General features: G+C 36.4%; 1 protein-coding gene across 10 annotated transcripts in view; it reads left to right on the top strand.

Moving 5' to 3' along the window:
* Nucleotides 1-27,610, top strand: part of CNTN4 (contactin 4) — an 874,157-nt gene that overhangs the window by 376,820 nt on the left and 469,727 nt on the right. For 2 of the 10 annotated variants that reach the window (XM_070576731.1, XM_070576726.1), the window contains exon 1: nt 8,834-9,097. The exons of 6 other annotated variants lie outside the window; for them this stretch is intronic. The gene's annotated coding sequence lies outside the window, so the exon portion shown is untranslated. Of the gene's footprint in view, nt 1-8,371; nt 8,768-8,833; nt 9,098-27,610 lie in introns of those variants that run through there. 2 more of the 10 variants (XM_008518920.2, XM_070576729.1) reach the window with 2 other exon arrangements.

The following is a 27,610-nucleotide window of genomic DNA, read 5'->3' as shown; positions in this document are numbered from 1 at the left end:
CAAAAAAGACATAGTAAAGCTATCCTGGAGGGTGGGAGTGATAGGTAGGAGAGGAGAAAGAAGGGTTCAGAAATGCTTTATCTTAAAATAGTCATTATTGGATTGATGGGTGGCTAGGATAGAGGAATAAATAGATGGATAGTTATGTGGCAGAGATAGTTACTAGCAACATCACCATTTTATAGAAAGCAGACACAGAGAGGTTAAGTAATTTGTTCAACACAGTTAGTAAGTCGACAGTCTAGGGTACCAGACTGTCTGACTCCAGAATGTTCACTCATAAACTTTGATAGTTAGAACTACATCTATAAGATTGGAAGTATTTCCTGATGAGGGTATTTGGGGTGGGGAGGCATTATAGGCAAACATATATGCATAGATGGAAAACAACATGATGGAGTTTTCAAGGAAGGAAGAGGAAACAATCCTGCTTGATGCGTTGAATATAAAGCACAAATCAGTCAACAAAGGAGGACGTTACAGGGGACTTGGTGTGAATTGGTAGTGTTTGGGTTTTACCAGGTAGTTGGGAGGGGTCCACTGAAGGATTTTAACAGGAACATACTGAGTTTAGATTTCTGTTTTGGAAAGGGCACTCTGACACCAGTGTGGAGAATGGATTTCAACCAGGGCTTTTCATTTTTTCTTCATTTGCAGGTGAAAAATGCTACAACAAAATAGAACAGTTTAAAAATCAATAAATGGCACAATTTAAAATGTCTGAAAGGAACTCTGGCTCCTTAATATAGCATTCTGCAGAAGTTGAAAGTGACCCTAATCTCATAAATATAGTATTTTTAGCATTTGTAGGTACGGAAAGAGATGGCTCATTATTCAACTTAAGACATTACTAAGAAGAGTGATATCCAGGTTTATCCTGAAAATTTCCCTCTTCTCCTCAAAAAGAAGTGATTAATTTCATATTTTTCCTCTCATCTTTATGTTTTCTGGAACTGATAATAAATTTTAGTAAATAGTTTGATGAGTTGTCATTGGCTTCTGTTTCTGAGAAAACTGCAGAAACTTAATATTTCCTGAATGGCATCCATTACCCCCACTTTGAGTTTTGTTGAGAGTGTTGAGTAGGTTGGGATCCTTTAAGAAATGAAACTGGCAGATTATTGAGGTTTAAGAATCCAGGTTTTGGGGGACTTTTGTTGTGAGGAAGGTTAGCCCTGAGCTAACATCTGCTGCCAATCCTCCTCTTTTTGCTGAGGAAGATTGACCGTGAGCTAACATCTGTGCCCATCTTCCTCTACTTTATATGTGGGACTCCTGCCACAGCATGGCTTGATAAATGGTGCTTAGGTCTGCTCCTGGGCTCTGAACTGGTGAACCCTGGGCCACTGAAGCAGAATGTTCGACCTTAACTGCTACACTCCCAGGCTGGCCCCCAAGGATCCAGGTTTTTTGTAACCATCATTATAAAAATTGATTCAGTCGTGGTTCATCAATGTATGCTAAAATGACCAGGTGAAGGCTATTAGAGAAAATGATATTTATATGGTCTCAAAGTATTCCCCAAATATTACTTACTAGTTACAAAAGCAATGTGATACCTTTACATTTATAACAGAGAAATCTGGTGATCAAACTGAATACCACCAATAGCAGGAAAAACTGACAATACCTCCTCCTAATGCAATGAACTAAGGATACGATGTCACCCATACATAGATTATATAGTAAATGCTGTTTTTGTATCAGTGTTAAATTTGTTGGATTGGTTAATTGCATTGTGGTTATATGGGTGGAAGTTACTGTTCTTTGGAAAAACATTTGGTGAAACATCATGTTGTACACTCTAAATATTTTACAGTTTTATTTGTCAATTATACCTCAATAAAGATGAAAAAACATTATTTGGTGAATTCTTAGGAGAATTATTTAAGGATAAAGTGTCATGATGTCTGCTACTTACTCTTGAATGATTCAGAAAAAAGAGAATACAACAGAGAGAGAGAGTGAAGGAAGAAAGGAAGGAGAGAGAAGAGAGAATAAAAACAAAAAGCAAACATCAAAATGTTTATGTTAGTTCTAGGTAAAAAACATATGAGCTTGTACCACTCTTTCAAGTTTTTTGTAAGTTTTTCCAAAAAAATTGGAGGTATAAGGGATTCCAGGTGTTCAGGCTGAAACTGAGGCTCTTGAGTATTGTCCAAAGTTATTCATTTCATATGTTATTTTGGATCAACCCTTCCCAACAGTTTCAAGGTTTAATACATTTACTTTATTTTATACCAGCCTGTTTTAAATTTTCAAACTTAGAACCACTGGTTTATGGTAGGCAAAACACTTAGGACTATTTTCAGTTATATGGTGATTGGAAAGGAAAAAATTGTCAACAAAGAAAATGTTCTTCATAATAAAGTTTAAAAAACCCATATCTGCCATTTTTTAGCTATGAGCCCTTGGACAACTCATTCAAATCTCGGCCTCTCGATGTCTTCATCATGAAATAGGAATAGTAAAGATACTACCTCATAGGGTTGTGGGGAAGATTAAGTTAGATAATCCATGTAAAGTGCATAGCAGATTCTGAAACATAGTAAACAACCCAAATTAAGACAGCCCATGGCAGAAAAAAATGTATCTCTGGACAAAAGTCATCCTTCTGCTTTCTTCACTGTTCAGAATAAATCTGTAATACCCATCCCCTAAAAAATAAATAAATAAATTACAAATTGTTTTAAAATTGCAAAGACCCAAATAAATATATCATATAGCATAAGGATGAATATATACTTTAAAATTACATATGATTATGTGGTTATATCGTGTAGATTGCAAAAACTTTAGATTCCTAGAATTAAAGGTTAATTTCTCTGTATTTGTCATTTGCTTGCAGTGTTTCTACATCATATAAACAAAGAAGGTAGAAGGATATGAATCTAGATGGAGGTTTCCCTGAAAAGAGCTTTTACAATTTCTAAAGAGAATTTTGAACTCTGCCTTAATCTCTGATTCACGTGTGTTCTAAAATTAAGCCTATTCCTCTGGACCTGGAAATCCATTTGGGAAAAAAACATTAACCCATTTGCTTTAAGCATGTAGGAAGGAAAGCAGGCATCTTATTCCTCTATTTCACTCCATAAAATGTAGGGATAGTCTTTGCCCGTTCTAATCAGACACTCACTTTTTTCCTAATTTAACCCTGCGGTAAACTTAAATACTGAACTTTTGGGGTTTAGCTCTGCTTCTGCCAGTGTTCATCCTTTGGGCATCTCCTTATCTTGTTCCATCTGCAGCAGATCTAAGGGGAGATAGTTTCCCTTTAAGAAACAAAGGTGAGCTGTGACTCGCCTCAGGTAAAAGCCTGAACAAGGCTTTTTGCAGTTGATAGAAGGGATGCCAAAGAATAAAATGAAAAGCCTCTGCCATCCACCTAGTGCCTACACTCCCTGGAGCTGACAAAAGAACTCAGCACAGAGCTGAAGAGTCCACAGGACACTACATTAGTGATAAAGCTGATTATAAATAATAATGACCTTAGTGGATGATGAGAAATGCAGTAAACTTTTTCTGAGCCAGACGGGATGATGTAGGGGATACAATATAAATGCATAAAGTCTGTAAGGAAAGCAGATGCTGAGAGATTTTATTTCTCTCCCCAATAATTTAAACGGACAATGAATTTAGTAGGTGCTCAATAAATTTTTGTTGCACAAGTAAATAAAAGAGGTCTAACAACTGAGTTCCTAATGAAAGCCCATGAATTGAAGCATATTTGCATTTAATCTCAACTCTTTTGAAACTATAGATTTCAGGAGAAGATCAGATTCCTGATATGGGAGCATACTAAAGGATACCCATTTGTTTAGGGACAATCACTGAGATAGAAAGAAAATACGTATATGGAATTACTTGCAGCTCAACTTGTCAAAAAGTCATCTTGATTGGTTCCCATGGTGGGGAGGCGGGATGGAGAGGATAACAGAGATTGGATTGAGATTAATTCTTCTTGGTTATATTTGGTTTTGTGAGAAGCAGGAGAGAGAGCAGAGGGCCATGTTGGGTACTTGTTCTAACTTTTTTTTTTTTTTTTTTTGGTGAGCAAGATTGGCCCTGAGTTAACATCTCTTGACAGTCTCCCTCTTTTTGTTTGAGAAAGATTATCCCTGAGCTAAAATCTGTGCCAGTCTTCCTCTATTTTGTATATGGGACGCTGCCACAGCATGGCTTGATGAGGGATGTGTAGGTCCATGCCCAGGATCTGAACCTGTGAACCCCAGGCCACTGGAGCCGAGCGCACAAACTTAACCACTACACGACTGGGCTAGCCCCCCTGACTTGAATTTTCTACTTAGTGATTATGCCACTAGCCATTTATTCTAAGGTCCATGTTTGTTTGTACTGATAGACTTGGAATTACAGAACTTTCTGGGCTTTTGAACTAGCTTGTTGTAGTGAATGTGGTAATTTTGTGAAAGCATACTTAAAAGTCTAAAGTAACTTCCAAAGCAAAACAGTCAGTTTAGTATTGCTACTGTAGCTATATTTAGAGCAACACCATTTCAACTTGGTCAGTTTTTAATCTCAGCTCTGAATTCTTAAGAATTTTATGAGGACCCCTTCGTGCTTCCTGTGAATCAGGGTTTCTCATATGTGGCACTACTGATATGTTGGGACAGATAATTTTTGGGGAGGGGCTGTCCTGTGCATTGTAGGATATTTAGCACTATCACTGGCCTATACCCACTAGATACCAAAGCACCCCCATCCCTAATGGAATCAAAAACCAGTCTTTCAAAACTCTCTGTTTTTGTTGAAATAAAATCAGAATCTTCTGAGAAAAAGGATTTTTGTTCTCTTTTCAGATAATAAGAAAATTGCTATGTGTTCTTTAGCCAATATAATAAGGATAAATATCAGTTCTACCCCAAAAAAGGAAATGAGAAATACCACTTAGAAAACAGTTTGTCTACAGTTTCTCCTTCTCCCTCCCTCTCTCTTTCTTTCTCAAAACATGTGTACACACGCCTTAAATTAAAAGCTATTTTCTGCTAATGGTGACTCCAAATTTCTGAGCAGTTAGTGGTAGATAAATATTGAGGCCTATTGTATTTTTTTCTAGCTTATCGGTCAACTTGATGTCATTGTGATATAATTTTCAAAATGGGCTATTTTCTCTACAGACAGTTATAATTTTGTGACCATGGTCTCAATGCATCATTGCTGCAGTAATCAGATTACTTCCTGAAAAATGAATATGGCCACACACTTTCTCATGTGGATCCATACTTTTGGCTTGCTTCTTGATTATTTTCTTACTGGCTACATTGCTTTTGGTTGGAAAAGGAAGTCCAGGCAAACTGCTTAGATTATCATTCCAGTGGGTGCCCTGGGCAGCGATTCCTGAACCATCCATTCCTTTGAAATTTTGTTCTCAGCTGGAGAAATGTCACAGTTCTCTCAGCTTTTAACTCTTTTAGTGAGAGAGGAAAGGGATAGGAAATATGAACACTTTCTAGAAGAAGCAATGAGCAATTGTATGCACATCAGTGACTTACTGCTGAAGATTCCAAAGTATTAAAAAATATTGATTAAGTCTCAACCTCTTGGGGAAATTGTTGCCATAACTTTCATTTTGCCCTTAGATTTTCTGAAGCTGAGGGCTGTATTTAACTTGCTGAATCTTGTATTATGGCCAGAAAGAGATCTCAGGTCTCCATTCCCCAGGTTCTTATTAGACTTGACAACAGTGTTGCTAAAATTGCAGACTCTTCAGAGTCCCAAAGAGATGCAGTTTCTTGCAATTTCCATGTGAAGTCTAAAACAATCTCTGTATAGATTTTGACTTCCGAAATATATTCTGGGGTAATATATCAGGTTCTACTGTCTTTGTGAAGACAATTTCTTTTGTTAGCATTTACTAATTATTTTGGTCTTTTTCTCCCTCTCTTTGCTATATTTCTTTTGACATTGTTGGCTTTGACCTTAAAAGAAAAAGAAATCAGACATTTTCCAGATTTAAGCTTTTCTTATAAACCACCTCATGTTTTAAATGTTATGTCTTGGGGGAGAAACCTATGAGGAATTGATGGAAGTTAAAAATTTTTAGTTAATAATTATCACCTACCATTAGAAACAAGTGCAAATCACATGATGTCAAAGTGAATCTATCACGTACCATAATCAGAGATAAATCAAAGCAATTACCAGGCAAACAGGGATTGAATAGAACTTAAAAACCAATTAAACTATTTATTTCGACTGTACCACTGAATAAACAGTTTAGTATTTTAATTTGCTCCTCTTTCTATTTGCTTTAGCAATGTGTTTGCTAATATAACTGAGATGCACAATTGCTATTTAATTAACCTATTTTTGTCAGCACCTCACAAGTTTCATGAAGTAGATGTGCCAAAGTCTCAAATATAATGAGCCAAATAAAAATAACAAACCTGAAATTTGTGCCATTTTACAAATGATGCCAAATTGCAACAATACCCAAAGAAGCAAAGAAACGGTTTACCTTATAGAAATTGGATTTAAAATACTTGAAAAAACATGTTGAACTAAAACTTGGGTAACCAAAATTACCCAGAAGTTTAGTAACATTTTTAAAAAGTTTAATTACACTGTTTTATTATCCCCTACTTTGTGTATTTTTGCTCTTAAGTATTGGTAATAAATCTACTTGAGGCCTTGTATCTGGTTTGGAATAACTGAGTTGGTAATAGACACAAGAAGGTCTGGTAGCATGCATCTTTTACAAAATCCTGTGTCTTTGGGTGAACTACTTTTCGAGTTACTGAGTTGGGCACCATGAAAGTGTCAATCCATTTTCCTTTTATTCCCTAAGACCAGTATCAAAACCCTAAGATACTTTGGATTGTCTTGACCTTGATGACACACATTTTTCCACAAAAAATGACATAACCCAGAATGTGAAAAGAAGCCTCACGTTTCTCTACCTTTGGATGGTAGGAGTATATGAAAGTAAGATGGGAAAAAAAATGTTTTCAATTAAAAAATAGAAATTAAGATGGAATAATTCAGTTTAAATATAAAAAGACCCTTACCCCACACATCACTGTACCCTGGTGATTGGCACCATGAAGACAACCACTCTGACTGGACTTCTGGCTCTTCATCCAGATGTTTTGCTCTCAGACATAGTTAGTGTGGAATTAGATAAAACCATTTTCTTCCTAACCTGTCTTTTTTTCACTATCACACATATATAATTTACTCACACTTACTGATCACAATACCTCCAGTTCTCTAAAACAGCTGCTTATTAGCCCATTTATGATGGGACACTCACATGTAACTGTCCCTCTAAATTTGGGACAGTTAAAAAAAATGCATAGCTTTATTTCATTCCCATTCCTCTGGCTGCTGTTATGAAGTGTAAGCACCCTTCTAATGGAGGGCCACTTTCTAGCTCTTAGAACAAATAGTAGAATGCCATGTCTGCGAGAGTCCTCAGAAATCTGGACCAAGGTCCTGTTATACAGATAAGAAATCCGGTCACTTGATTTTTACAGCAAGGTGAAGGTTAGGACTCAGACTTTCTGGCTCCCTAAATTTCCTCCCATCTTTATCACACAGGCTTATTGACTACGGCTGCCATGTGTGAAGGAACTTTAAATCATCACAAGGGTACCTTAATCGCAGCCTTTTCATGAGTGACGCAAGAGATGACTCTCCTTTCTCTGAAAAGGAATGTGTTACATCCTTAACCCAGACTTGCTTAACTGAGGTCAAATTTACATAAACAAATGTCTTCCTGGGCTAGCAGTGAGCGTGTATGGGCAGAGGCTGGAGTGACACCATTTTGGTAAAGTGCGGAATACACGCTCTGTTTAAAAGTGTTCACATTCAAATTCTAAAATCTCTCTCTCAAACCAAACATGTCCACAGGCTACTAGTTTGCAACTCCTACTGCAGCACCATGCAGGCAGAGAAAATAAGAGAGTGCTTTCACTAATGCCAGCAGAATCAACATCACAGTTCCTTTTAGAATACTTGGTGTCCCGAGTATCCGGCCAAACCCTCTGCTTTGAATGCCCTGGACTTCCAGTACTCAAGAAGAATCATGTCTCTGGGGATGTAAATCGCCCCCATAGAGACCAGCTTTAGTCCTACCAGTCTCCACCCCAAAGACTAGACCTGCAAAGAATATACATATGCACATCTCATAAAATCCATAGGAGAAATGATGCTACAGCCTGTAACCTTCCTTCAGAAAAAACCCTAACAGACAAACCAAATCACAGGGCAAACCCACCATACGTACCGAACAAGCAGTGTAATTATATTCTATAGTTGAGGAATTACATAAATTGCCCATTGGGAAGGAAGCCTTAATCTCTACTCCTCCCTTGAAATCTATAAACAGCTGTGCGAGTCTCCGTGCATTTTTGAAAGGGTGAACACATTTGATCGGGGAACCAACTTGATTTCCTAATCAGGTTCGATATGAGCAGAGCCAGTTAGAGATGTGTGTGATTCTCTCAGTGTACGTCTTTGATTCATGCGCTAATTATGTCGATCCTTTGGGGAACACAACCACAAAGCTGGGTCCTCCTTGATTAATGCTGGCTGAGAGCCATGCAGTGCGCAGCGGAGAGCAGTTCTGCATCTCTAGTCCCAGCTGAGAATATGGTCCCATTATCTCCCAGCTGCCTAAGCAATCCATAAGGGCCTGTTCTGCGTGGATGAACAGTGTAGTGGAAGCAGGGACTTGCTGAGAGCTGAAATCTCTGTTTGATTTGCTGTAACATGTAAAGCGAAACTGGGACATTTTACTTTACAGTCTGTAAGTACCAGGTTTTCTTCCCCCTCTTTCTCCCTCCAGCTCCATGTGAATGTGACTTTGCAAGCTGCATTTGATTTTCTGTTCCTTCGCTCTTTGTTGAACCAAGCTGGTGAGATAGTGTAATCTGTTTAGAGCTTGCTGCTTCTGTCAGATCTCTTTCATAATTGATTCATACAAGGAAATAAGAGACCTTTCAGAATGCTTTTATAGAAGTTAAAAATGATTGGCTTTGTTTTTAATTTGGAAGCCTGGGTGCATTGTTTGTGGTGCTCAGGATGCTTAGAGCATGTATTTATCTTCGTCTGTATCTCTGGCTATTGCAAGAAAAATGTAAGTAAAAGTAATGTGTATGTAAAGAGATCATTTTACTTGCAGTCCCATATAAAAGAAGCATGTGTCAGTATTCCGAGAATTTATTTAAGATAGTTTATTTTGTAGCTCTCTACTGCCACTAAGAAATGCAGAAACAGGAAAGTTTCTCTTGTTTTTTTAGGGGCATGCTGTTTAGAAACTTTACTGGGGGTCAGGGGGTGGGCAACTATTAGGAATATTTGAAAATATAAACCGTATATCTCCTTTTTCATTCCAAGGGACAGTTTAAAAATAAGAGTCTATGTTTAGCTTATTTTTGCTTTTAATGTACCACTTTTATGAAGTGATGTAAATTTAAGGAAGCAAAAAATATCACTTCAAATCTGAGTTCATTTATCTTTCATGTGTCTCCAAATGCAATCTACCAAGTAAATGTTTGTTATCCATGCAAGATGAATTGATCATAAAAATAATATCAGGAATTAATATTGTTAATAATGTTTGCCTGGTGACTTTCAAATGATCAATGGCTTAGTGAAATTAAAGATTGTTATCACTGTGGAAAGGGATATGTGGATTTTTTTGTCCGAGTTTCCTTAGCCTACATATAAATCACAATTTTATTCCTGGACTGAAAGTAGAACAACTGAGCTGTTATAAGAATATAACTTGGATATAAGAGGCTTGAACCACTTGAACCAGTGGCCAGAGCTGATGTGGACCAAGGGGAACTTGAAATCATTCATACCTGAAAAGGGGAATTGGAGTGCCCTCACTGAGCTCGAGACCATGGAGCCGGAGGATCCTGTAATTCCCAGAGTGGAAATACCATTTTTCTGAATAGGTAGTAAGTCTCAAAGCAGAGAAAAAACACAGACTGTAAAGTATGAAAGTGTCTCACTGGTGAGGGTTCTCATTAGATTTGGTTGAAGGGAACGATGCAGAGAGAGAAGACTCAAAATCAATGATTGTCTACATGACCATAGGCATTTTCAGAGCTTGAGGTTTGGGGGGGAAAAGGTAACGAACCAATAAAGAACGCTTAACATCTGGTGAGATGAAGCACAAGGAGAATGGTTGTGGTACCTCTGGGTAATGGATATGCCCACAGCTGTTTTTGAGGAGAAGACTGTTCTCTGGAAAAAAGTGTGTTTAAAGGTTTGAAATACTGAAATCTGAAATAAAGACAAGTGGTTTTGATGGTTACATTTCCCTAAACAAAAGAATGGCCTCATGCCTTCTTCCAAAACTGAGCTGACTTTTGTGAGTGATAGTTACTGAGGAAGCCTCAGCTATATTTTAAATAATTGTTGGTGTTTTTCTAACCAGTGCAAGTATATCATCTTGCAAAGATGCAATCATTTTGAAAATGGTGACAAGAGCAGAAATAGAGGTAGTTAAGGTCCAATGCTTGTTTCTTACAGATGTTTGTTTTGTGTCTACCTAATTTGATAGATGCTATTTTCTTTTGAATTCTAATATTTTTGTCTGACTCTTGAATTGCCTTTATTTTTAATATGTAGCAGGAACTTTTGCCTTGTAGAGAAGTATCTTCCTGAAGTAAAGTATGATTTTTATTTTCCATTCAAACATTTAGAAATTGCAACTCCTATAATGTTAAAACATTTTTGTGGCTAGTCACCAGAAAGCTCCAAGAGGTATTTGCAAGATTTATAGTGTGCTCCTATTACTTTAGAAATGATTTGATTATTTTCTAAAAATTGGGACACTATCTCCCTAGTTGTGTTTAATCTGTAGAAAAGGGGATTGAATGCTTTAGGGTTAGTTTGGGGTCTGGTCATTTGACAGATGGGGAAGCCAGATGGATGTTACATTTACCTTGTAAGAGCTGCTTTGAAAGCCATGTTGATTTAATTGGTCTTCAAAATAAATTTAAAATGCTATAAAAGATAATAAAGGAAAAGTCTTGCATTTTGTATATAACAATAGTATGTCTCTGTATGTGTTTGCATGCATGCAAATCCACCTAACAACCTTGTATACAATTTCTGTACAACTCCAAGGACAGCACTCCCTCAGCATTGAGAAGGTGCTGGGGTTAAGCAAAGTGGAAAGAGTTTGTGATAAGGAACAGATCAGCACAGTAAAGCCCCTTGGCAGTCTTGCTTTGGGCCCTTGGCAGGCTGTTCTGTCTGTCCCCAGAGCTGCTGGGCTAAGCATAAAACGAACTTCACAGCATCCTCAGCTGCCTTTCTAAGTAGCTTCTCTTTGCACACGCGTTGCACCCTAGCCCTCCTTGACAAGTTGGACCAGCAAATGTGAGGTGAGGAATGAAGCTCTGTAAACTGTCTCCTCAATAAGTTCAAAAGTGAATGTAGTTGAATGAAAAAAAAGGAAGTTAATAACCCTAAAAATTTTGGATGATTTGAATGTTAGCAAGCTTTGAAGAAGCATTGTCGAAGTGTCCGCTCTGTAGGTTATCTTCAGTAACGTAGAAGCTCAAGTTAACCTCTTTTAAGTTGCTGTGCAAGCTCTAGCAAGCCACTTCACCTCTCTGTGCCTTGGTATCTCCCTATAAAATGAGGTATGACTTCTAAGATACTTTCTAGGTTAGGAAAGTCTATGATCTCATGACAGTTCATTCTAACTTCTCACTCCTGGAAAACCCTTTAAATTGCCTAGATACTGAATGAAACGTGATATAATTGTAATCAGAAGCAAAATGTTACTAAGATTCTTTCTTTCTTCCCCTCTTTCTTCCCCTCCCTTCCTCATTCCATCCCTTCTCCCTCCTTCTCCCCCCCCCGTTCCTTCCTTTTTCTTTCTCTCTACCCTATCCCCTCCCTCTCTACCCTGTGCCCTGTTATCCTCTTCTCCTTACTCCCTATCTCTGTTTTTCATTAGAGAGTTCTTCTAAAGTCAAATAGAAACAAGGTTGGAATTGTCTGGTTCTTTTGCATTATTTATTTGTTTGCCACCTTCTCTTAAGAGAGGTCATTGAGGTATGTTATATACTGCTCTGTTGTGTAATACATTTACTTAGTCCTAGGCACATGTGTGCAGATGGGACTCTGAAAGCTATGGATGTGTATGTATGTGTGTATAGATTGCCCATGTTAATTTTTAAAGTAAGGTAATAGTTTATCTTATATTCTAAATTAAAGGTGATTAAGGAGGATTCATCCAAATGTATTAAACTTACAACATTTAACTTAAAAATAACACAAACAAATTCACAAATGAGAGTCTGTTTCAATGTTGTAGAGCTTGATTTTAAGAAAGGGAAAAAAAAGTATGCCAAAGGATTTCATTTTTCCCCAAGAAATGATAGTCTTGTTAAACAGTATGGAAAATAAAAGCCATAAATGATTTCATTAAGAAATATATACCTGGCAACATAATCAAGTGAGCAACTTTGTGTAATCCAAGTGAGTTACAAAAATAACTTTATCAAAATCTTTGCTTACAATGCATTTTTTGTGATCTCAGAACTGTTGATTGCTAGGTAAGTCAGTTAAAAACAACAACTGATGAGGTTACTAAACCCACCACTAATGATTCTGGAGCTTCTTGATGTGTTTATACCAGATTGTGACTAAATTTTGTTTGAACATCTTCACTACATTAGTGGAAGAAGCTGAATTAGTTTCAGAATTGCTATTTGTAGTATAAGGATAGCAGTACTTTTTATTTCACTATTAAAATAAAAATACACATTAGCTGGATAGCTGGAAGGGTACAAAATAATTACAGGCTAATATTCTACTAAATAGTTGATAATATTTATATTATTTTTAACTAGTAATGAACCCTAAGATGGATGATAAGTGGCCATTTGATGGCAGTAATAGCTTGGTTGGTCTCTCTTTTTTATTCTAGAGCAGAGTAGTGTTATGACAGCTTTTAAATGTAAATTGGAATATTAATTTTTCTCTCATATTTTACCACAAGAAAATCTCTGTATATGTGTCTAACTATTCTGGAGTTTGAATATTAATGTTATTCCTTATTGAATTTGTAGACTGTATTTGATATGATTAATACAAAGTATAAAATTAATTTTCCAAATCTCATAAAATTGGGTAGATATCCTGGCTTTTTAGGCAGCATGTCCTGTTGTAAGTAGAATCAGTAATGTGAAATAATTCCTCTGTTTTATACTCGTGCATCCTTCCATGACCAAAATGATTTTGTACTTGGGACTATTTCTATGCAAAAAATATAATAGTGACAGATATGTTTGATAATTTGTGGCTGTCAAATCCTTGATTATAAAGTTACTAGGCAGCTTTAGGGGCACTGCTTTTGGTTTTAAACCAGTGCGTCTAATGACTTGAGATGTTCAATTCAAAATCACTTAGTTAATAGCTCCAGTGGTTTATCAGACTGTTTTATTGTGTAGTTAAAAAGGTAAAGTTGTAAATTAGACTTAGATACAGCTTTAGGTTCTGTATGTGGTTTCACATGCCTTCACCTATACTCCAAAGTTGGAATGAGAGTCTTTCTGCATATTAGCATGAAATTTCTGTGTTGTTTCAAGGAAGGAACAGGATGATTTAAGATTGAAAGGGGCACATCAGAAGGAGCTGCAAAGGAATAAAGTATTTCTATGGTTAGATATAAAATGCAGAGTTACAGATTCTGAGGATGTGACAGAATTTAGAGAAGCTGACTGAGCCAGGCAGTTGGCAAAGGGGACTAAAGGAGACAGATTTAAGGCTTGCCAGAAGCAAACCCTATATCAAGGGATAGAAATTTGAGTGCCCTGCAAAAAAAAAAAAAAAAAAGTAAATAAGGAAGTAGAGGAATGAGGGTATTGTGGTTGAAAGGGATGTGGCTTCATGCTACAAAGAAAAACTCTATGAGGGAGTGAAATACATCAAGTGTAAGGGGACTGGAACTAATTCCAAAGTAGTAGGCATGCATATTGCTAAGTTACTGGGCTAATGATTAAGAAATTTAAATCAATGAAGAGATACATGGAAAAAGGAATGATTTGGTTCTTGACTGTGCCCCACTAAGCTTTGAAATATAATTATCTTAAATGAAGTGGGCATTATGGCACCAGAAGTACATTTTCTTATTTTAATGATGATTTCTGCAATAGTGTATATGGATAATATGTTTAGTATGGTAGATGTTGGTAAACAAGTATATACGGAAATCATGTAGCTGTTTATACAGGTTGCTAGTGAATGGTCTTGATCCTTCTCCCAATTTTCGTGTTTCTGATCTGCTCCCACAAATACACACCCACACACCATTTATCTGTATTATCCCAAATAGTCCCAGGAGATGGGTGGCATGACTGAGTCCCAGGAGGCTGATTTTATTAAATCACTTCAACTGCCCAGGAAGTAAATTTAAAGTTATTGCTGGGTATAATACACCACGATACTGAATGACTTCTTGAAGTCATTTCTCTTCACTTTTCCTCCACCAAGCATCATATGCAGAGTAATATGTTTCAGTCTCCCAAACGTTCAGATAAATGCCCTTGTCTCCTGGACATGAGCCTCTTATACACGGTCATTTGCAAGAAATTGCTGCCAAGCTGTTTAGAATGCAATGCATTTGTGCGCCTTTCAGATTGCTGGAACTGCTCATACACAGGCATAATGCTTGACACCAGGGTGGGAAACAACCACCATCTCCCAGAAGAGAACAAATCATGTGTTCAAACATGGTCTCTGGCATCTTTATGGCGTATGTGTTGCGTGTGAATCTGGTAATTTAAGGTATGTGACTCTTCCTCCCATCCAGCTGTCTGGCTGTGTGCTTTGAGAGAAGAATAGTAGCAGATTTAGACTGACACAGTCCTTCCCTGGAGTCCCCTCTCTACCTCTCCCCACAGGAATCCGCAAGGGTATTCAGCTGATTACTGTTGTTAACCTCTCTTGTAGTATTGTATTTCTTGTTGAAAGTACCTTATGTGGCATGTGAGTACATTTAAGAGATGTGAAAGCTTTAAAAATGACTTTACTTTTAAACTTTTTTACCTAAATTATTAGGAGAAGAACAGTTTCTTAGGCTAACTGGTATGTGTGTGTGTGTGCATGCATGCATTTCTGTGTGTGTGTGTGTGTGTGTGTACACATCTGAGCTAAAATCTTTGCAAATCTTTAATGTTCACCAAGACTGTAACTGCATGATACGTTGGTTACTTTGGTATTTTCTTCAAATCATTTTCATAACATGCAAATAGTATTTAAGATGTTCACGTAAAGTGGTAGACTGAAATATTTCACTTGAGAAACATTCTTGAATTTGTATATGATGGCTTTCAACCTCAAAATAATCTGATAGGTAGAGTTAGAAACCTGTTTGAAAGTCTGGATAAGACTCCGATAAGTCTTCTAAAGTATCTGTTTTAGTAAACTTTGGACTTCACATGGGAGTTTTTCCCAAAGTGTGAAGCAAATACCTCTGGTGGAATGTTTGATAACTTTAGGAAGTATATAGATAGATAATTTTAGTGGACATGTTAAAGGAAAGAATATGTAACTAGTAAACATAATGCATTATTTTATAGATATAATTGTTTAGGACAAAGCTAAATTGATAAACCATTTTTAAAAGAAAATTGGATAAGCAATTTTAGAAGTGATTCTCTAATGTAGCACAATTTCTGATGGTGGCAGGCAAGTGACACTGTCATAGGTTATTTCCTATGTGTCCAAGGATGACTAGCCTAGCAAATGGGCAAATAGTGACAGGAAGTCATGAAATTTTAAGTCTGGAAGTGATCTACAGATTATCTTTGACTCTCTTCTAATAGGGCTGGAGGCTACCAAAAATAGAATGGCCTTCTCGTAGTATGAGTAGGAATAGAGCCTAGAATTTCCAGAGCCCCATATGCTCCTCTTTCCCTGGCAAGAGAGTCACTCTTGAATTTCTTTTAAGATTTTATGTGCATTTCATGATGCTAGAACTCTACTGAGAGGCAGAGAACCCAAAAGCAAAGTCCTGCAGAAACCAGACTGAAAACATTCGTGAATGAGGTAGACCAAGTGTCAGAAAATAGGGAGTCCACAGGGTCAGTTCAGAATAGCACATTAGGGTCGCTCCTAAATATTGTTGTCATGTAGGGTTGTGGGCTCAGCGTTGCCACATGTCACAATTTTTAAGTATTGCTATTTATTTTTTAAATGATTGAAGGCTGAAGATGTCTATCAAATTCACACTCACATAGTTTGCATCCTCTGTTGTAAAGTACTTGAGAGACCTTTCACTGATGGGGGAGAAAACATGCAACTTAACAACATGAGGTGGCGCGTACTCTGCCTAAAAGGTGGAAAGTACACGAACGATCCATTCTGTGTACTTTTAGAGAGGAAGCTCAGGGGAGAATAGGGCAAAGCACATCAGGATTCCACAAAGCTTGTTTTAGACCCTAATATGTCTCATGAATTGTTAATTTGTAGGGGTCTAATTTAAGAACTTATATTTTAAAGATAGAAGAATGAAGTTAATCATACAGAATTTAATAAATAAATATAATTTGCTGTACCTGAGAAATTCAGTTTAGTAGACTACAAATATAGTTGCTGGTTTTACTAACATGTAAAATTTTTATTTAAATGTGACACTAAAGTTGCTAAACATAATTTATACTACTGTTGAAACGGATAAGTTGATGATTGTTTCCTTTTTAAAAAAAAATTTTAACCTTCTATAGATAGTCACTGAGTGTGTGTCTAATCAGGCATTTAGGGGAAATATACACATACTTTCATCACATTAATGGGTCAGAAAAGATGGTTTCATTTCCACTTATTTTTGACCTCAAGACTCAGCCTAAATTCTATTTAATTTTACACCAGACATTTTAGAAGTTGTATCTGATAAAGGAACAAGGAGCACAATGCTTTGATGTTTAGGCATAGACATTTTTCTTGTGTACCTGTGCAGCTGATAGAATCAGCACGTGGGCCCATCTTCAGGGCCGCTGGCCTACATTCATTCATTCGTCTAAAAATTATTTATTAAATGTCTACTATTTACCTCCCCCTATTCTAGGGTATAGGGATACAGCGATGAACAAAACAAACCAAAAACCGCTGCCCTTATCAAAGTACGTGCGTTCTGATTGGGTCTATGTCTGTGAAAAAGTGGGAAAGACACATTCTATAGGCCACCCCAGGGACCTGTGCTGGCTTTTCTACATTTGAATCGCCACTGCTTCCTTTTGCTCTGTTGGCTTTTTTCTCCAGCTGAAAGTACTTCTGTGGTATTTAAGTTGATTCCCATATAGGCCATATGAAGTGGAGCAACAAAACAATTTTCCAGATATTTTTGTGAACCCAAAATTATATTGGCCTAAAATAGCTGAGTAATTGAGGCAAACTTTTTGTTTGTTTGTTTGGGAGTAGGTTTTTGTAATTAAGCCATCAAGCTATGAAGGCAGACCTACCCCTCTTTTTGCTTCTATGAACAAAGCTGGATCCCTACCTACCTCACAAGTCAGTCATTTATTAGGTGTTCTCCTTTCCACCTACCTTAAATGATTTTAGTTGATCAAATGGACTAATTCAAAACCTATTTATAACCCTATTTATTCCCTAGATATGGTTACAGCCATCCCTCCCTAGGATATGGTATTAAGTAGAGTTGAATTAATATATGGGAAACATTTTGAGCTTTTTGGAACAAGATGTTTTATAACTGCAAAGTGCTATTAGTATTAAAGATAATTTGGAAATAAACATTATTGCAACTAAGAGCACAGGGGCTCTTAGGGACTATTTTATTTCAATGTGTAAAAAGAAAATTGGTACTAAAATATATAGTGTCTGTCTGCCTTGTAATTTCTTTTCCCAAGGCTACTGACTTTTCTCTCCCTTCTAACTTCCCTTTGGTAACACAGGAGCTTACCTAAGTTTTGAAGTAGCCACTTAAAGGGATTTACTGAGGAGATGACAGCTTTGTCTTTTTTCTGATATCTGAGGGCTGAACACTCTGTAGTGATTAATTGTGTGGTTGTCTGATATCATTTTTTCAGAGGCACGAAACTGGTAGTGCCTCTCACCACAGAGAGTTGGCTCTGAGCTTTGGTAGAGTGGTCCTGACTCCTTGTGATCCTAGGAAATGATGAGAGGGATGATTGTTAATGTTCAAAGCCTACAGGCTCTATGGCTTTCCAACTCTGCTCCCTTAATTAAACACAGAGCACTCAAGAGTTTATTTCAGCAATATCAGGCAGACAAATCCTCTACTGACATCATTGGATTTGGTATGCATGTGGCCTGCCTAAGCAGCTATTATATATACATTAAGTACCTCACTGGCCAATTCAAAGTATACTACCTTACCTACCAGCACAATGAAAGCTCCTTGCCTTTCATAGTCGAGAAACACCACCTTCTTATGCAAAGTCATAGCAGACTTCAACATCAAATTGATGTAGTATTTTAAAGTTAAGAATCTATACTCAGTATTAATGAAGTTGTTGCATTTTCCACAGAGATGCTGACAAATGATGTAGTCTTAAAGATCGATTGATTTAGAGTATCTCTTAATCTGACATCAATAGTAAGGCTTTAGCATAGTTCTCACGTGAGAAATCTGATGTTTTGAATTTTTAATTAATTTAGAAATACAGTATGTATTGTGTTGTATCACATTTCTTTTCTCATGTTAATATTGCTTAATAGCTGTTAATAATAAGAAATGTATTATTTCAATGGCCCAAGAGTCCAAACAATGGATAGTGACACTAGTGGAAAAATGGTATGGACAGTGCTTCTCAAATATTAATGTATGAAAATGCAGATTCTGATTCAGTAAGACTGGAATGAGGCTTGAGATTCTGAATTTGTAATTAGCTCCCAGATGATGTCAGTGTTGAGGGTCTGCATCCCATTTGAGTAATAAGAGTAAGGATCAACTTGAATTTCTTCTTCAGCCCACAGTGAATTTTATAATGAAGGAGTTCTTTCTTGGGCATCTGTTTTCACTTTTTTCATACTGTATTGTTATTTCAGATCAGAAAATAAAATGTACTACATCAACAATTCTATCAGCCTGTCAAGTCAAAAGTTAAAAGCGTCTCATTTTATATTACACTGCTTTATGCCCTAAATCTTTGCCTTCTGTCCTAAAAGGATCTGATACATCTTTGCCTGACACCTGAGTCTTGTGGTTAGTTATTTAAAGACAGGTGAAGTAAAAGATTTTGAATGTTTTAGCCAGGATAGATTCTTTCTCCAGAATCATAGGAATTGAGATGTATACTGGAGACAGGACAGATATACTCCATATGGAAAATTCTGGCATATTATGAATGATGCTATTGTTTGTTTGTTTGTCTTTTATTCTGTGATTTATGAAAATGAAATGTGAATTTTTCTAATTTGTGCATTCTCTAGTTTCCTACACAGTGTTTATTTCCCCTTGGTAACATTGTGTATTATGTTGCTGCTAGTGGTGACAACTGTCAGGAAACTGAGAGGCCTTTCTTTCTTTAAACTTTTCTCCATTTGTGATGTGATGACAGCTGTCATGGGAATAGGGAAAGATAGAGCAATTTTTCAGAGTCCGTCAAATGAAGGGACATTCATTGCTGCAACTTAATGAAAGTTGCTTCATTGTGACATGTGTCAGAGTCTTTGTGATGTAAGTGTGGAAGGATCTTTTCTGAAAGATTTATGCCTCAAGACTGGATTTGAGCTGAAAGGACATGACCTTGGCTTTGAACTTACAAAAGCTTACCCCTGTAATAAAATCCAGAGTCAGTATTAAGAGGTTTTCGGATCAGGAAGGCAACAGAGAGCAAACAATAGCACGAAGATTCTCCCCAATAGGTGCAACTATCATTCCCAGTGTAGGTCTGCTTAGCTTTATTTTACCCAGAATCCTCAGAAAATCAGCGGATATTTTAGGTAGTCTTCTGGGTACTTAAAAATCAAGATGAAAGACGGCCTTTTTCAATTTTCATCAAACAACTTTTGTTTTATGAATTTAAAAATCATCATTTTTCTATTTTAAAAGGAGATTTCTATCACAAAGTCCATTGTGAATGTGTGGCTTTGTTGAAAAGATTGTGAAAATGAAGAAAAGAAAAGTTTTGACTAAGTATTGAAGAGCTTTATTGATTTATTCATTCATAATCCATGTAATTAACACATTTAAAAAGTACAATTCAATATTTTCAGTATATTCACAGAGTTGTGCAACTATCACCACAATCAATTTTAGAATATATTCATCATCCCAAAAAGAATCTTTTAACAGTACCTATTAGCAGTCACTCATTTCTCCTAAACCCTCCCCTAGCCCTGTGAAAACTTTCTTTTATGGATTTGCCTATCTTGGATATTTGATATAAATGGAATTATACACTATACGATCATTTGTGGCTGGCTTCTTTCACTTGGCTTCATGATTTCAAGTTTATCCATGTTGTAGCACATATCTGTACTTCATTCTTTTTTATTGCCAAAAAATAGTCCACTGTATAGATATACCACATTTTATTTATCCATTCTTCAGTTAATGGACATTTGGGTTGTTTTCATCTTTTGGCTGTTATAGCCAATGCCCCTGTGAACATTCATGTACAGTTTTTGTGTGCACATATACTTAGGAGGGGCATTGTTGGATGTGAACTGAAGATTTTTAACCAATATGTTTAAATTTCACCAACCCTGAAATACAGTGAATTTTCTTAAAGGAAATATGTTAAAAGCCATAAAAGAAAATGCTTCTCATTGAATAGCTTTACTCATTAAACAAATAAACTGTCTCTCCAATTTTTTGGTCTCTAGAAAATAAATATTCCTAAATAGCTTAGTCCTTTTCCTCCACAGTGAATAGTGGCACACCATCCAAGGATGAAGGATTTGAATACAAGACAGGAAATTAGGATTGTCTGTGAAAAGTGAAACAAAGAATGTGTTCTTTCTACTTATTAAATGCAAGATACATGCAATTTGGATATGGGATATTTACAAACTAGTTTAGTTAGCACTTGAAAAAAAAATCTAATTGAATCCAAGCTAAGCTTTTTGGAGCCTTAAAATATTTGCATGGCAAGAAAGGAAACTGTGGGTGAGCTTGTCAACCAGTCTGTAAAATCCAAAGCTGCAGATGTAAAAGTATCAAGCTTCTATTTTCTCATCCTTGAAACTGCCAATTGAGATCATAAAACATAGAGCATGCCCATATTGGAATTAGATCTTTACTGTGTATCATTGAATATGAAGAGCTGGATCAGAACACCTATTAGAGAGGAGGCTGACTGAATGCACTGGGGATAGTGATATTCATGCAGTGTGCACCCTGGAAGGCTGTTTGGATTGCATTTGATTACCACTCCGGTGTATTTGATGTTTTGCAAGTATTCTGTTGGGACTGCCTTTTCTTTTTCCAATTGAAAATAGGTTAGAGGAAGGATATAAACATGTTAGTGCTCTGAAAGGAAAAAATAAAGATAAGAGAATTCCACAAAAATTATCCTCCTTGACCTGAATGATGAAAGACAGTGCAAAAAAAGCAATGGACTGAATATTATATAGTAAATTGAATACTGTCAGCAGATTCTTAGTCAAAGACATTTTAAATTTTGTATATGTCTGTAAAAGACATGGATGTAAGCTTCATTTAATGTGCTCCAAAATCAATCATGCAAGTATTTTATTTAAAATACACATTATTATGGGGATGTAATGTACAATATGGGAAATATAGTCAACAATATTGTAATAACTTTGTATGATGACAGATAGTAACTAGTTTTATCAGGGTGATCATTTTGTAATGTAATAAATGTCAAATTACTATGTTGTTTACCTGAAACTAATATAAGATTGTATGTCAACTATACTTCAGTCAATCAATAAAATACAAGTTATTGGCGTGTCTTTATTGTACATTATGTCATTGCAACGTTGTTGAACATCAAGCACAAATATGCACTAGTTTACATTTTGCAGAAACTTGTCACTAATGTTTTATTTACTTTTCATTTTGGAGTGGCCAAGGTTTTCCATTTAATAAGTATTATTGCTAACAACTACATGATCTGGAACACAATCAGTATCAAGTGCCATCTCTCTAAAAGGAGTGAAAATATATATTCAGAGATGAATATGGCAGGTAAACTGAGGAATGAAAGAAATAGCTGCGCAATATCATTTGTTTTTATTTTTAGCAGTGATGAAATATATATACATTGTCATGTGGAAATAGAAATTAACATTATACCGCCCACCCCTGTTGCTACTCCAAATAATGGTCTTAGGACAGCTCTCTTATAGCATGTCTTGCAAGGCAAGTATGTCAGCTAAGAATCAATGCCAGCACAAGACAAAACTGTACAGTATATATGGTTTGTTTTTAGTGAGTTTTTCATTTATGCTCTCACCTAACACCTTTGGAAAATTTTACTCATGCTTGGAGTTATGGTTTTCTTCTTTACCCAGCTCCCATGCCCTTCTCCCCTCTCCTCTCTCTCCTTTCCCACCACTTTCTTAGTTCTCTATCAAAACTTATTCTTAGAGAGACTGAGAAAACTCTGTTCCAGTAGTTCTTATAATTATTAGAGTTAGGAGAAGTAAAAGAAGCTGGTATTTCTGCAGTATATCAGATAGTTTCTCTAGATCTTGACAAGTTTAAAAGACAAATCCTTTATATGGTGAAAATTTTCATGCTTGGAAATACCAAGTAGGAGCCATTTCTAGCATCTGTATTTTTAAAAATCAAAGTCATCAAAGTAGAAGTTGACTAATGGAGAAAAAGTTTTATAAAAACGATTAATTTTAAAACTTATTCCTTTATACATTGGTAACTAGGAGAAAAGAAATCCAAGCATAATTATGTTCTATTCTTTAACAAACTTGATTTAGCAAAATACAAGTAGAAATCAGAGTAATTATTCATTGCAAAACAATACTTTTTCACTTTCTTAAAAGATTAACTACAACAGTCTTTATATTCTTTGTCTATTATATTTATCAGCTGTGCTTTTGTATTTTGATAGAGAAAATATTCATCCCCTTGAAGTTTGTTTTCTTTAATATTTGCATAAATATGAATATATCCATAATGGAAGGGGGAGGTAGGGACGATGGGAAAGGAGATCATATTGTTCTGAAAAAAGGGTGGAACTTAGGGTCTTACAAGTATACTGAACATACTAACAGGACAGAATATGAAAAAACAATATCATCCTTGATAGTTGGTTTGTATGATCACTGTCAGACCTCTACGTTTTTTGTTTTTTTTTCCCGAGGAAGATTAGCCCTGAGCTAACTACTGCTAGTCCTCCTCTTTTTTGCTGAGGAAGCCTGGCCCTGAGCTAACATCCGTGCCCATCTTCCTCTAGTTTATATGTGGGATGCCTGCCACAGCATGGTGTGCCAAGTGGTGCCACATCTGCACCCAGGATCCAAACCAGTGAACCCCAGGCTGCTGAGAAGCGGAGCATGTGCACTTAACCACTGCGCCACCAGGCCCAGCCCCGCAGACCTCTAGGTTTTGAAACCAGTTTCAACTGTGGACTTTCTTTGTGACCTTGGCCATATGACATTAACTGTCCTAGACTTTGGTTTCTTTCTCAGAAAATAGAGGAGTTAGGCTTGCTTAATCTTAAAATTTGTTCCAGTTCTGGCATTCCTTTAGAACGAGGCTGCTTCGAGTTACAGTATGGGTGTAGTAGGGTTTGGTGCTTTTTCTAGGAAACTTTTGAGCAGACATCCTAGGCATGCATTGTTGATGTGAACTCTGGATTCCTTCTGGTCAGTACAAGTCCCTTGGCACTGTTTTGCAACTGAGAACCATGACCCCTGAGCCTTGGCCTTTTTTCAACTTTTCGTCTAAGTGTCTTCTGAAGTTTTAAATGGTTACACTGACCTCGTTTTTCTCCCTTAGATGTGTTTGTTAAAAGCTTCCATTTTACTCTTTAGGACTAAATGAGGACAAACTTTCTTTTTTTTTTTTTGCTCATCTTCTTATAGAAGCATATTTAGAATTTGATGGAGGTAAGATTAAGTCATTGTGTGGACATGTGTTTAAACAAAGATTTAGGTATCTTAAATGGAAAACAGTGTTGAGGAGATGAGGATCTTCATACCTCAGTTTATTCTATCTGCAAATAATGTAAACTCTCCAAGCCTTGCCTCATCTGTAAAATACCTTGTCTGTATAATCAAGAGTTGGATCCTTTTTATGTCCTTTCTGGCTCTCTTTTTGAGAATTATTTGAAATCAGAATAGCTGTCAAATTTATAAAGATGAGTTTTATTAGTGTGTCTTCCTAAGGGCTAGTTGCCCAAAAGATTCTTTTCCATCTTGAACTTCAACAAAAAGAGCAACTTTATTAGTATTCCTGATGGCATATCTTCCCTCACAGTTGGATAGTTTGTCCTCCCCTTTTAATTCTACCTTCAGTTCTTTCTAAAGCTATCTCTTTCTGATGCAAGAAATCCTGCTCTTCTTCTTTTTCCAAATGTGTCTTTTCCTGGTATCTACCTCACTTCTAGGTTTCAGCTTTGAATTCTCTTTTATTTGAACATGAACTTTTTCTGTGCTCTTCCTAAAACAATCAGTATACTTTCAAGTGTTCACTTTTTGTTCTCAACTGTTGCCTATCAGGCTTGCTCACAAAGACTGGGATATCACCCATGTTATGCTACATGGATGGCCACTTGTTCCATCGACCTATAAAATGAACCTAATATACGTTAGAGATCAAATCACTCCCATTAAAACTAACAAACACCAAACAGCACTTATATTAATAGAACCATGCTATGACAGGAGTATAATTCAAACTGAGTGAAACCAAAACTGATTTGTCTGAGATTGTAGTACCTTATTGACCAATTTCAAACATAATTTTCCCAAAACATTTCTATGAGCAAGATAGCATGGTAAATTAATGAAAGACCTAGGTGGTGGTGAAGTCTCTGCCATAAAGCACCTGGGTAAATATTGTCACTTCTCTGGTAGAATCTGAACCAAGATTTCTTTCAATATTAACCTTTAAAAAAAACTCTAAGAGTCTAAACTTAATCTATAATTTGGTAATTTGTTCCCATCTTGAGTATCATAAGCTGTTTATTGATTTGGATATTTACATAGAGTAGAAAATATATAATATAGATGTATTTTGTAATTATAATACATATATTGCCTACATATATATAGTCAACAAATACAATAAAATGACATAACCTATCTGTCAGGAAATCAACATGAGAGGAGATATTTTAAAACATTGGGTGGTTTGGCTAAAACATAATTAGGACAGGATACATTAAGTTTTCTAGTTTTTCAAACATTTGAATTGCAATAAAATTTTTTTGTTGTGCTACTTCAGTTTTCAGTGGCAAATAAATGTGTGTGTAGAAGCTCTTATTAAAATTGAGACATATTTGAGTACCTTTAAAAAAACAGACTTCCCAGGGTATGCAATGATGAAACATCACAGGCATATAAAATACATATGAAAACAAGAAAAAGTCCCAGAAGCTGCACTCATGGACCCCCTGTGGCAAGGGGGCTTCACACTGCTTAGTTGAGGCCATTGTTTTCTCAGACATTCACCTCTTCTGGTCTATAAAATGTCCTAAAGGACCTGCCTTCTTGCACAGATATGTTGATCATTGCAGGAGCTAATTTGGTCATATCTTGTTAGCTAGATCAGTTGTATTGACTCTTGTTTGGGTGACTTGGTGATGATAACCACCACATGAAGATCATGATGTTGATCACGATGATGGCATCATTGGCAATCTGCAATACTAGAATATCTTCATATCCTAGTCCTTTAACAGCAGCTGATTTGATTCCAGTTAGGGTGCTTCTTCATTGGCCCCAATGCAGTAGAAGACCTATTTACAGTTGATATGTTTTCATCAGTCAACAGTGAAAAGTGGAGATGCTGTGCTTTAAATTTTCCTCAGGTGCTTGTCTGGGCTGTATCATCATGCTTCTACCCTGGCAGTGGAATCATTACCTTATGCTGTCACCAGTGTAGATTCTCAGAAAGCTTGTATTAAATCCAACAGTGTGAGAGCAGCAGGGGCTTCTCTTTCCAAGTTTGTTGCTGCCACACCAGCATTTTCATCATGATAGGCATTGGCTTAGAATTCATCCAAAATAAGTAAATAAAATCCTGCTCCATCACTGCCTGCCAAATGTAATACCTTGTCAATGTACTTTTAATTTCATGGACATATTCTGTTTATTTCTTCAAACCACCCTGATTGGGACTTGGCTTCAAATTTTCCCGTGGTTTAGTTTTTACATATTAGGATTATCCTGTAAGTGTTATTTGCATTTTCCTTTTGTAATTTAGAGATAATTGTTTAGACAGGTTTTTTTTTTCCTTGAGAAAACATTCTTTAAAGAGTGTATTGTGTGTTCCAAGAAATAGGAGTTACTCCAAGCTTCACCTCCTGAAATAATCTGGGAATAATCTTCTTTAAAATTTGGGAATAAAAGGAAATAATTCATAGTGATGTTTTTAGTTGTTTCTACCATGTGTTAAAAATTCCCTGGTCTTTTAATTTGTTTTTAAGCTATGCTAATATGGCAATTAACATTGTGCCTTCTTCATGGATGACTCAAACAGAAATGGATTATCTTTACTAACAGAAGTGATTAGAGATATGCAAAATGGCTACCAAGTCTAGGAAAATGAATCTCTTAAGGAGTAAAAATATGGTTGATGCCTTTAAGCTGAACCCTGTCACCTATTAGTATTGTTATTTGTCATTTGGAAACAGTAGCAGGTCTTGAGATTCTACCTCTTCTTATGTAGACCAGTAAAGGAGAGGAGTTCTTGCCTTCAGGGTGTTTTCCCTTCACCTTGGCCCATCTGGAGCAGAGAAAGAAAGCAAGAGGAAGAGCTCAGGTGGGTAAGGCTGAGTAGGGAGAGGCATGTTTTGCTCAGTTTTGTTTGGGAATAATCAGGAATCCTGAAGTAGCAGTCTAGAGGGAACAAATAGAGTATATTCTCCATTTCCTTTGTCCCTCCATCACTCCAACCTGGGAGGCAGTATAGGGATCTAAGCTGTTACCCATAGCTTGTTTTCAGTTAAGTACTACACTACTTAAATAATGTTCTACCCTTTCACATTTGTACCTTGCCCCGAATTTGAGGATACTATAATGACTCACTGTTGACTATCCTTTTACTTTCCAGACGTTAGCTCTCTCATTCAATTAAAAAGAAAATGTTGACATTCTCCTGACTCTTCTAGTGAGATTTCTGACTTTTTTTTGATCCTTTTTGTATTCTCTCTAGATGTGAAGATTCAATCTCATGAGTGGAATTATCTCGCCCATATTAATGGTCATGAATGCCCTAGAGAGGCTAATACATGCAATTTTACAAATTCAGACTCAAGTAAAAATCTGTCTTGATATTCATAATGAGAATTCATGTGATGTCCCTGACATCCACCAGAAATAACCTGTGGCACTGTTTGCTCTAACACTTGATCTTCTAAGAGACATATCAGCTTTCTGTGAATTGAAGAATTAAAACTGAGCCAGAGATACAAAACTGGAGAATGAGAACGTTTTGCATTGTTCTCTTACTAAATGTACCAAAAGCCATATTTTG

Source organism: Equus przewalskii, chromosome 15 (assembly GCF_037783145.1).
Source record: "Equus przewalskii isolate Varuska chromosome 15, EquPr2, whole genome shotgun sequence".
Lineage (NCBI taxonomy): Eukaryota > Metazoa > Chordata > Mammalia > Perissodactyla > Equidae > Equus > Equus przewalskii.
Note: the sequence above shows the minus strand (reverse complement) of the source record. Positions and strands in the feature narration are given on the sequence as shown.